This window comes from Chiloscyllium plagiosum, chromosome 22 (assembly GCF_004010195.1).
Source record: "Chiloscyllium plagiosum isolate BGI_BamShark_2017 chromosome 22, ASM401019v2, whole genome shotgun sequence".
Classification (NCBI taxonomy): Eukaryota; Metazoa; Chordata; class Chondrichthyes; order Orectolobiformes; family Hemiscylliidae; genus Chiloscyllium; species Chiloscyllium plagiosum.
The window spans coordinates 57,955,928-57,968,480 of record NC_057731.1 but is presented as its reverse complement, the minus strand read 5'-3'; the positions used below and the strand labels follow the sequence as shown (position 1 = coordinate 57,968,480).

The window sequence follows — 12,553 nt, the reverse complement described above, 5'->3', positions numbered from 1 at the left end:
ATAGTGTAGTGGGGTCACCTGTAGTGTGACATGAACCCAAGGTCCTGGTTGAGGATATCTTCATGGGCACTGAACTGGCTATCAGCCTCTGCTCAGCTACTCTGTTATGCATATCCTGAAGTCCGCCTTGGAAGATGGTCACCCGAAGATCTGAGGCCGAATGTCCTTGACTGCTGAAGTGTTCTCTGACTGGAAGGGAACATCCCTATCTGGTGATTGTTGCGTGATGTCCTTTCGTCAGTTGTCAGTATTTGCTAGGTCTCGCCAATGTACCATGCCCAAGGTTTAATTCATTGTCGTCCTTGCTTGAAGTTTGTGTTCAATGTATCAGACTGGATGGGATTCCTGGCGAATATATCTTTTACTTCATGGATAGACATTATGCCCTAGACATGTCAATTCATGTGCAGTTTTTGTTGACATTTGCCATTTTGATGCACCCAGTGTTCACTGCAGATATTTAGTTCCTTTGACCTTTTACTCTCACCCGAAAGGAGCCAATGTGTTTAACAACACTTAAGAGCTTTGTTAAGGTGTTCACTCTTCAGGCAGTAAGATCAGACTGAACTGCTTCCTGCATGAAATAGACAACGTTGTCAGGTGATTTAGCTCTTAAAGTGACAATCTACTTACCAAATACACAACAGCCCTTCCCCTTTTATGAGTGGTTCCTTCAATGAAAACTCTCTCAATATTCATAATCATATATGCAATATTCAGTACGTAAGGTGTTCCAGAGGACATTGCTTTCTGTAGCTGTTGTATCTGCTGTCCTCTTCCTTCTAGATAAAAGTGGTCGTAGGTTTGGAAGATGCAGCCTAAGGATCTGTGGTGAATTTCTGCAGTTCATCTTGTAGATACTACATAAAGCCACTACTGAGCATTGGAGATGAAGGGAGTGGATGCTTGTGGATATGGCGCCAGTCAAGCAGGCTGCTTTATCCTGGATGGCGTTAAGCTTCTTGAGTGTTGTTGGTGTTGGACCCATCCAGGCAATTTGGGAGTATTCCATCACACTCCTGACTTGAGACTTGTAGATGGTGAACAGACATTAGGGAGTAAGAGATGAGACTTCTAATACCTGACCTGCTCTTGTGTCCACTTTGTTTATGTGGCGAGTTCACTTGAGTTTCTGGTCAATGGTAACCCCCAGGATGTTGATTGTGGGGGATTGAGTGCCGGTAACACCTTGAATATCAAAGAAATATCGTCAAATGATGTGTTCTTATACATCAGTTGCTGAAAGTAAGTTTGCAGATGCAGCAGGTGATGTAGAAGGCAAATGGCATGTGCCCTTCATAACAAGATGTGGAGGTGCTGATGTTAGACTGGGGTGGACAAAGGTAAAAATCACGCAACACCAGATTATAATCCAACAAGTTTATTTGAAAGCACAAGCTTTGAGTGTTGCTCTTTTATAGGTAGCTAGCTGATGAAGGAGCAGTGCTCTGAAAGCTTGTACTTTCAAATAAACTTGTTGGACTATAACCAGGTGTTGTGTGATTTTTAACTTTGTAGCAAGTGTACAGGAGCAGAGAAATCTTGCTGCAAATGTACAGGGCCTTCGTGAGATCCGAGCTGAAAATATGTTGCAGGAAAAGCGCAGCAGGTCAGGCAGCATCCAAGGAGCAGGAGAATCGACGTTTCGGGCATGAGCCCTTCTTCAGGAAATCCTACTTCGTGAGATCCTACTTGGAGTACCATTTGCTGTTTTGGTCTTTGCATCTGAGGAACAGTGTTCTGGCTATGGAGGAAGTGCAATGAAACTTTACCGGATCGATTACTGGACTGATGTATGAAAAGAGGATGGATCAGTTAGGGTTGTACTTAGTAGAGTGTAGATGAAAGGGGAGGGGACTTTAAAAAATCTAGAAAATTCTAAGAGGACTAGACTGGGCAAATGCAAGACCAATGTTCCTGATGACTGAGAACTCCAGATCAGGATCCCAGTCTAAGGGTACAGAGGTCCTATCCCTGTACCCTTATCCATTTAGGATAGAGATCAGGATCCTGTGGTATTCTCTGCCACAGAAAATCAACGTGGGCCAAAATATTGAATGATTTCAAGGAGGAGTTAGTTAAAGTTCTTAAAACTAAAGGGATCAAAGATGTAGGGAGAAAGCTCAAAGGGCTGATTGGCCTGTTTCTGCTTCCATTTTCTATGTTTGTATGCTTTCTTATTTGGGAAACAATATATTTTATCGTTATGCTTACCTTTTTTCCTACCTCCTTTATCCTAAACATTGTAGCTCTTTCCTAAATGTACCATCTATAAGATGAGGGACTTTCTGCAGCGCAAGATTCTTAGACAGCACCTTCCAAACCCATGACCATTTCCATCTAGAAGGACCAGGGCAGCAGATATGAGAACACGATCACCTGCATGTTCCCCTCCATCCTCACTTGGAAATCCATCTCTGTTCCTTCACTATCGCTGAAATTCTTTCCCTAAAGGCATTATGGGTCTACCTTCAGCATGTGAACTGCAGCAGTTCAAGAAAGCAGCTCACCACCCCCTTCTCATGGGTAACAAGAGTTGAGAGTAAATGCTGGTCAGCCTGTAACACTTATATCCCACAAGTGAATAAAACAAAATGTTCTGTCGTATTACTTAATCTAATTAGTCAATGTCAATTGATTAAAGAAACATATCTTGTTGTTTAAATCATTTACTGAATAACATCAAGAGCAGTAACAGCAACTTGTGTTTTTGCAATATTTCTAAGATTGTAAGCCACCCCACAAGACTATAATAATTTATTGCCACCCCTATTAGCTATTGAGTTGCAATGTGCCACTAATGAGTCATTGTTAGGTTTGGATTTGCAGAAGGACGAGGGCAGATGTGTTTTACAGTAATCAAGGTTGATTGAATCAGATTCTGCTTATACAGCACACTACAGCAAAGAATCTATTTAAAGAATCTATGATTAATATCTCCTGGTTAAAATTGTTTTTTTTTAGCAAAGTGCAGCGGGTGGCAGATAGCTACATATGAAGTGTATGTATAAAATGAATCTAGACAATTATGGCAGTTTGATTGAAGGTGTTATCTAATTTCCAATCTTGCCTCATGCAATGCTTTTCTTCTGTAACCTTTTAGAGTTTAATGAGGTTATGCCTGACTTAGCTCAATGAAGACCACAAACCAAGCTGTGATATTTTGTAATTTGTATTGCTTGTGATAAACTTGTCACACTGACAGGGGAATTTGACTCTCACTTCTAATTTGCTGGAACACTGCACACTGAATATGTTTTGTGTATAAATTGATATTGCAATAAACCAGTTTCTACCTCTTTGATTCTCTTACTTCTAATGCGATTCAAAATCTCAGGATTTCAAAAGAGACGCCGTGTTGTCAGTTTGGTACCAGTTTTGGTTTCACATGATGTAATGAATTTGAGTTTATATTGAGGCAAGTTGCAAGACAAATAGTTGTTTTTAAAGCATAGTCATATTTTGGTATGCAGTCTTGGTGGTAATTTGCACCCAGCAAGGTCCCACAAACAGCAATGACATTGACTGTCTGACTGATCTGTTTTACTGAGGATACTGGTTGAAGCTTAATTCCCCTGCCAACCCACACTGTCTGAAAAGTGCCGTGAGAGCTTTCACCCCCTGCAAACATTAGTTTAAAATTGCATTCAGATGAAAACAGTCGTGATAGTCCTCTGTTCTTTCAGTACTGTACTGTGGGGGTTTGACTCTCTCAGGTCAAGGCTATTGCAAATGTGCGCAGGACAGCACTTATTTGCATATTCAAATTGTTTCATGCCTGTTTTATGTCTGGTCATACTTCATTGACTGTGTTGTCTGCACATTTATTCACAAAAGTGACAGTGTTCAATATCTTATTCAAAAGCATGACCACTTCATGATTGACATTACTGGCTAACATTGTGTGACCATGGTTTGTTTTAGACGACCATAGGTCATTGCCCTGGGGCGGGGTAGTCCAGAACTAGAGGCCTTAAGTTTATGGTGAGAGGGGAAAGATATAAAAGAGACCTAAGGGACAACTGTTTCACACAGAGGGTGGTGCGTGTATAGAATGAACTGCCAGAGGAAGTGGTGGAGGCTGGTACAATTACAACATTTAAAAGGCCTCTCAAATGGATATATGAATAAGAAGGGTTTAGAGGGATATAGGCCAAGAGCTGGCTAATGAGACTAGATTAGGTTAGGATATGTGGTTGGCATGGATGAGTTGGACCGAAGGGTCTGTTTCTGTGCTGTACTCTATAACTGGTTCCTTTTTTTTTGAACAATAATTCATATTCTTCTTGAGTTATGTTTATAGTCTGTGTTCAATGGCTTGTAATGATAAAACATCTGATAGCAATAATCCTCAGTATGCAAAAGTTTCTTCTCCTCCCAGAATTAACTTTTGTCATTCTGTTAATTCACTAATAAATCAAAATAATCTTTTATGTTCATCTCAACTTGAACTGCAGAGTAGGACACTGCAGCCAGAGCTTGTCTGCTCTGCCCAGCCCCTTCTTTTTCTTCTTTTTCTCCCTTTTGCCTTCCTTCTGTGGTTTTCTTCTCCTCTTCTGTCTTAGACTCTCAGTCTCTGACCCCTGGCCTCTGAAGTGGGGTTGGCAGTCGACAACCCAGAGCAGAGATGCCAGCAGCCCAGTACAGAGAATGGAAGGGGCAGCAGCACAGTGCAGAACATGGCAGTGTGGCGGTGGTGGAGCAGGGCGCAAAAACTGTGCAGAGCATGGTGGGGGTGGTGAAGCACTGGGACAGAGCGTGGCTGCTGCAGAAGCAGAGACAGTGGCCTGGTGCAAAGCATGCCAGCTGTGCTGGTCTGCTGTGGAGAGCCCTTGGAGAGAGACTGTGATGTTTGTCTTTTTAACTTTGCTGCTTGTTTTTTGACCTAGGATTATACTGTGTATAACTTCTTTTATTCTCTTCATTTCTTGATTCACGAAGGATTGTACTTAGGTATTCTGTACCTAAGATGGCACCTTGTGTTGGCAACATTTTTACACTAACCTTGTAACTGATGAAACTGTACCTAGGTACCTTGTACCTAAGATGGCGCTGTAAGTGGCAACTTCTAAACTCTTCACTGTACTCATTTGACAGTAAGGTTAATTCAAATCAATTCAAAACCATTCATAACCTTCTGGTTTTTTTTGTTAATTTGTTTATGATGCTTGTAGGACGTAGTTATACACTCTTTTCCTAGACTACAACAATGATGTGCTTCAAAAATGGTTGTAAAGTGTTTTGGGATATCTTGGGGTTGTGAACATTTCTGTATAGATGTGTGTCTTCATTTTTTTTAATGTAGTTTTGGACATTCTTACTAAATTTTGAGTTTAGATTAGATTACCTACAGTGTGGAAACAGGTTCTTCGGCCCAACAAATCCACACCAACCTTCCAAAGAGAAATCCACATCCCTGTAATTACCCCTGACTAACCCACCTAACACTACAGGCAATTTAGCATGGCCCAATTCACCTAACCTGCACATCTTTGGACTGTGGGAGGAAACTTGAGCACCCGGCGGAAACCCATGCAGACACTGGGAGAATGTGCAAACTCCACACAGTCAGTTGCCCGAGGTGGGAATTGAACCCAGGTTCCTGGCGCTTAGAGGCAGCAATGCGAACCACTGTGCTGCCCCTTTTTTTTAAAAAAAATCATTTACAAATGTGGGCATCACTACTTGGGCTAGTGTTTAGGTTTTGTTGCCCTTGATAAGGTGAGCTGCTGTTTTGAACAGTTGCAATCTATTTACTGTAGGAACAGTCACATTGCCGTTGTGGTGAAACATCTAAGATTTTGACTTAGTGACACTGAATAACAACAAATTTCTAAGTCAGAATTGTGACTTTCTTTAACCTTCTCTGTTCAAACGGAAAAAGCTACAAGCTTACATCGGTGAATTAACCTTTCATACCTGATGTTCTACAGGATGCAGAATCATCAGCTGTGGTGACTGTGTTGAATTTAATAGGAGTTGGTACCTTTTTTTTTTCATTTGCTACTGTTATGAAGGCCTAGGTGTGTACTATACCTTTTAAGCAAGAGAGGAAGCTAGCAAGGACTGACTAAAAGCACGGTGTGTGTTGAACAATTTAAAAATGTAACATTTGGTTGAAACAAATAGCTGGAGTTGCTTTGCCATGGAATTAAAATCAAATTCAAATTGGCCAATCACTTTAAATTATGCCCCAAATAGCAAAATCCAAATGAATTTGAATTTTACTGTTTGGGGTGATATCAAATCAATGAAATTACCCGATGTTTTGGGGTATAAAACCAGACATTTTGAACAGTTAGGAGGAGAACTGCCACAAATACCAACAAGTATAGACTGCTAGCCAAATAGCCCTCTGAAAGGCACCTGTCCACAGGAAACGTTGTACACCAGAAGACCAAAGAAAAGCCAACCTAGAAAGTCTACAGAGGAAAATATACAAAGATGAATCGACAAAGCAGACTGGTTTTGAAATGTGATTTTTTTTTTGTTGTAAATCTTTATCAGGTTTTTTTTAAATCAGACCAGTATTGTAGAATGGGAGGTAAAAGATAGGTTTAAGAGAAAGGAGTTGTAAATAGTTGTTTAATGTTCTTGTTTGGACTTAATAAATTGTTAAACTTTACTTTAGATAGTGACCTCTGGGATAGTTCTTTGACTCTCGAAATTTTAACAAATTACAGCATGAGGTGAGCTTTTATGTGTCGGGTTTAATTAGCAGAGGGATTTACCCCATGTTTTTAGATTAGATTAGATTACTTTAGATTACTTACAGTGTGGAAACAGACCCTTCAGCCCAACAGGTCCACACCGACCCGCCGAAGCACAACCCACCCATACCCCTACATTTACCCCTTCACCTAACACTAGGGCAATTTAGCATGGCCAATTCACCTGACCTGCACATCTTTGGACTATGGGAGGAAACCAGAGCACCTGGAGGAAACCCACGCAGACACGGGGAGAATGTGCAAACTCCACACAGTCGGTCGCCTGAGGCGGGAAATGTGGGGCAGCAGGCTAACCACTGTGCCACCGTGCCGCCCACTGTTGTAACACCACTTCTTTGCCCCTCCTGCTCACTGAGGTTATTAAAATGATTGGTGAAGGAAGTTGAAAAGACCCAATGTCAAGTATTTTGTGTCCCCTTTAAACCCGAATATTTTGTTCAAACAGGCTCAGCAGCAATGCTAAATTTCTATCTGTGAGTAATGCTCGAAACTGACCGTAAACTTTTCAACTTCAGGACAGAGAGTACATTGCACAATTTTTAAGTGTGAACTATCAAACCTGATTTCTCACTCACTGTCATGTTTGTGCTATTTCTCACGTGCTTCTTTCTATGAAAGTACTCTTGCACCATGTAACTTCTGCATCTTGGATACTTCTGCATAATGGCCAGGATAGCTGGTTGTGTGACTCAGACAAGGATATTTGTTTGACCTCATAGTTGTTGGTTGTCTTTTCTACAGTGAAAAAGCCTACTAAGCAGCAATCTCAGTGTGTGAACTTAGTTGTCAGTTAAGTCCTGAATTATTTTCTTGTTTCTATGTATTTTGAGTGCCCGGTAACATTGATTTATGCTTTTCAGCAATATTGTTTGTAGAGTATTGCCATTGAATAACAAGTATGATAAAATATGTCTAGATGGCTTTTCTGTTTTGAAAGTGCCTAATTAGAACAAGGAGGAAATGCCTGTTTTTTTTTGACAGTAGGAAGAAAAAGAAGGCTTTGAAACACAGATTTTTCCATTTGGTGAGGGACCAATTGTCAGGATATGCAGTAGCAGCGGATATCGCAGCTTCAACATAGTTTTGCCTGCACTCCTTTTATTATAAAAAGTAACTTGTTTCATTCAATCACCTTAATCTTTAGTTTCATAAAGGTAGAACAAATGTTATGTCTATTGAGATGCAATAACATTCAGAGAGGGAGAGGGAACAAAGTTATTCAAATTGAAGAAAAATCTTTAATTTGTGTATCATCTTTCATGACTTCAATACCCAAAGCACTTTTAATTTTAAAAAATGTGATTGACTATTTTATAAATGAGCAGCCATAAGTAGACAGTAGTTAATGTATTCTAAAAAGATCCCATGAACAGCAATGAGATACAGGAATGACAATCTCATGGTTTTAGTTGAGGGATAAATATTTCCCAGGACACTGGGAGAACTACTTTTCAAATCGTATTGTGGGATAAAATACATTCATCTTAGAGAGTAAACAAAACCTTGGTTTAAATTCTCATCTGGAAGACATCCCCATTCTGCACTGAAGTGTGTTATTCAGGATCATGTAACAAAGCCTTGAGTGAAACTGGACCCCAACAATAGTTTTGTGCACTATAGTACTGCTTGTCCTTGGCCTGTTTTGGAAGATGAATACTGAAACTAGAGCTAAGCCATGAGTTATTTCAATCTTGCCTCAAGTTCTATGGATTAATATACTTTTACAACATCATTCTCACTTGGCAGCAACTTTTCTTTAGCCAGTCTCCTCTTTAGATGTCTACTAATCTCGATTATGATTTTCTACTGTTGTTTTTTCTGTTTGTTGTCACTGGGCAATTTGCGCTTTCCGAAAAGCTGAACATTATAACTTTTGAATAGTAACAAAGCACTGCACTGAACCATTGGCCCTCGACTTGTATTTTCCATGTTTGTGAGAATGATCCATTCATAGCTAATAGACTGTACAATAGCGTACATCAACCTCTGAAATGAATAAAAGCTATGCAGATACCACAGTTTCAGGGATGCACAATAGGCCATTATCCGCAGATTCTGAGAAGCAATTGTAAAATGATTTTAAAGTGATAGTATACAAAGAAATTGTGATAAGTGTTGTGACATAACCTGAGGCTTAAAATAACTGTTCCTGCAGTAGCTAAAGGTGAACAATTTTGAGTATTGGCAAACCAGAAATAAATCAGAATTAACTACAACTAAAGCAACTTGATTTACAGGGAGATTTAAAAAAAATGTTAGTTTTATCTAATGTTTCTGGTTTAGTGCATGAATAAAAAGCTCTTTAGTCTATTGCCAGCTGGCAATAGTATCAGTTCATGCAGCACTGCAGCAATGCTAAATGTTTTATAATTGAAGCACACAAATTTCATAACCGTCTGGCTGGTTAGGTAGACCAAAAGTATTTAGTGTAAGAGAGCATATGTTGACCTGTTCGCAGAACTGAAAATAGTTCATATTCCATTCTTAAACAGCTGTTTATCAGAAGCTTTTCATTATTCAGTATACAGCACGGTACAAGCTGAAATGGAAAATGCAATCACCGTCAATTTAGAAATATCTGGAGACATTTTTAAAAAGTCATTTAATAATTTTGCTGTTTGAAAATTGCTTCAGTTCGAGGTCAAAATATTTCAATTCTTAGTGGTGGAGTGAACAGTTGACTTCAGTAATGTATCTGCAGGAATATTTAAAAGCACCTCCATTATGTTTTTTCCAGGATCTTTACAACTTATTTATATGAATTATTCCAGGTGCCTGGAGTTTTTAATCATGATTTTTCCATTATTTGCTTAGTCTTTGTGCACAATGAAATTGCATACAAACAAGTTATGCTGTTCAGTACATTTTAACCTTAATATCTAAATACTTTCAAAATACTAAGTTTTTGTTTTGAACAGTTGAATCTTCCCTCTTCAAAAGATTTCAAAGTATCTTCCTGTTTGTTTGTTTGTTTTGTTTGTTTGTTTTATAAGGATGGCTGATATGGCAAACCAAAAGTAGAAATATTTACTTCAGATCATGTGCAAGTTAAGCATCAGCTTTTCCTACTGATGGTCAACATTTTGTAGGCCTAGTTAGAGTATTCATGTTGGTAAAATAAATTTTTGCAATCCGTTTCTTTCACTCGCTCTCCAGTGTCCCAGCTAATGCTCCTCTTCCATCTTTTGCTTACTCTCGGCAGGCGGTTTGAGAGTGGAATGTTCCATATCCAAGATACTTTGATTGTAGTCTAGCTGTTGGTGCTGAGAGCAGTGCAGTTAGCCGCAGGAAGTGCTAGGAAGGTTTAAAAAGAAAAATCACATTTGTCATCGCAGTGGAAGATGCGTGGTGCATACTGGAAGTTGTGGGCAACCAAGAATCAAGGGAACTGAGAAAGGTAACATAATTGACACGAGTGAAAATGTGATGGAGAAATTAATGAGATCAAATACGGGCAGATCCTCTGCAATTGAAAATCTGCACTCTCTTGTGTGTTAAAAGGGTGATTATAGTAATAATCTGCATTGGATTTGATTTTCCAGAATTCCCTACATTCTGGAATAATCCAATAGGTTGGAAAATAGCAAATAACATTCAGGGTTAGAAAGCTAGAGTTTGCCACAGGAGTCCTCAACATTGATTCAGGATACAATGAAGTCTTATGGCTTCAAGTTTAAAAAAAAAACCTCCTACAATAAATAAAAAGGGATCATGTGGCGCAGTCGTAATGTCCCTACCAAGGGTGTGTAATGACATCCCTGCGATGGGTTGATTTGAACAATTGCTTGTATAACAAAATTACCATAACTAGAAAGGGTTCCTTGTGCAGTGATAGTGCCCCTACTTGCGAGCCAGAAGATCCAGTTTAAAGTCCAAGAATTCCATCATAATACATGTAAATAGGTGATGAAAAATACTATAATACATGAAAAGGGCCGTATTGGTGTAGTGGTAATGTCCTTACATCTCCATTCAAGCCCTACTTTCTCTAGAGTTGTAATAACATCTATCTGAGCAGTTCGATTAGGGAAATACCTACTATACATGAAAAGGGCTGTTGTGGCTCAGTGGTAGTGTCCACCCTGTAAGAACAAGAGCCTGGGATCGAGGTTTCTGAAGATGTGTGATAACATTTCTGAACAGGTTGATTTGAAAGTAAATAATAGATTAGAAAGGTGATATTAGTATTTCTTGTACAGTTGAATCCCGTGTTCACCGCATTGTATCAAAGATCATGGGGTGGCACGATGGCACTGCTGCCTTGCACCACTAGGGACCCAGATTCAATTTCAGCCTCCAGCGACTGTGCAAACTCCACACAGATATTCTCCCCATGTCAGCGTGGGTTTTCTCCAGGTGCTCCGGTTTCCTCCCACAGTCCAAAGATGTGCCGGTCAGGTGAATTGGCCATGTAAATTGCCAATAGTATTAGGTGCATTAGTCAGAGGAAATGGGTCTGGGTGGGTTACTCTTTTGGAGGGTCGATGTGGACAAAGATCGACAGATACTGGAAATCTGAAACAAAAACAGAAAATGCCAGAGAAACTCAGCAGATCTGGTGGCATCTGTGGAGAGAAAGCAGCATTTACATTTCGGGTCCAGCGAGCCTTCTGCCTGACCTGCTCTGACAGGCCAAATGGCCTCTTTCCTCACTGTAGGGAATCTAATCTGATGAAAGAATATTGGTATAAATTTGAATCAAACTCCTCATTTTCTTTGGAGCACTGTGGAACCAAACAGCATTTAGAAGTAAATGGTAGCAAAATGTTTCATTCATATCATTTGGAGGAGGACAACTACATTTAAAAATGAGAATTTAATTTCTGATTTCTGTTCCAACCTATTTAAACTAATTATAATTCTTTCAGTCTTCTAATCAAACTGGTACTATCTCCTGGGATTCATTTTCCGTCCACAGTATCTTCTCTTTCTGTGCTATTCACGGGTTTCCCTATATTTCTTAAAACTCCTTTCCACTTCAGCATCAATTTTAACATTGTTCCTACCTAAGTTTCATAGATTGGACAAGCCATAACGTGTTAAGAAATAGGAGGATAAGTAAGTCTAGAATGTATCAAATCTACTCCACTAATCAATACGATCCTATCTGAACCTTAACATCAAAACCAATCATCTGCCTTGTCCTTAGAATCTGTTACTGCTTTAAAATGCATTAATCATATGCTCACTGACAATTGCTGCTTATGTTTTTCTCATTTTTCCTATACACCATCATTTTTGCCCACCTCCATCAGTCTGAATTTGATATTTTTTCATTTGTCTGATGAGTGCAAGCCCCCAAGCTTCAGCAACATTGCTCTTTTTGGTAATATTGCCACCTGTCTCCCTTCACAGCCTCTTTGCATCATCTTCACAGTTTACCTCCCCAACTAGCTTTGAAACATCAGAAAATCTGCACATATTGCATTTAGACCCTTCTTACAAGTCATTGATGTCAAACCTAAATAGCTGCGACCTGTACAGAAAATGACCTGTTTATTCCTACTGTTATCCGTTTGTTAGCCAATCCTCAACCCATGCTGATGTATTACGTCCAAACCCATGAGTCCTAATCTTGCATAACTATCGTGTGTATAAGACCACATCAAATTCCTTCAAAAATCCACTGTTCCTGGTTATCCGTCCTGGTCTTTGCACCTTTTCCCCCTTACAATTGCTATTTTCCAATTATTGCTAGTACCCTGGTTCAGCGTTAGGGTCACTATCGCTGCGCCACAAAAGTCCTGGAGCCCAGGTTCAAGTCTTATCTGCTCCAGGGGTGTGTAATAACATCCTTGTATAGTTTGAAAAGAAAATAGGTG

General features: G+C 39.6%; 1 protein-coding gene across 8 annotated transcripts in view; it reads left to right on the top strand.

Moving 5' to 3' along the window:
* The window catches only part of add3a (adducin 3 (gamma) a), a 272,015-nt gene that overhangs the window by 144,073 nt on the left and 115,389 nt on the right, over nucleotides 1–12,553 (top strand). The window lies entirely within an intron of this gene.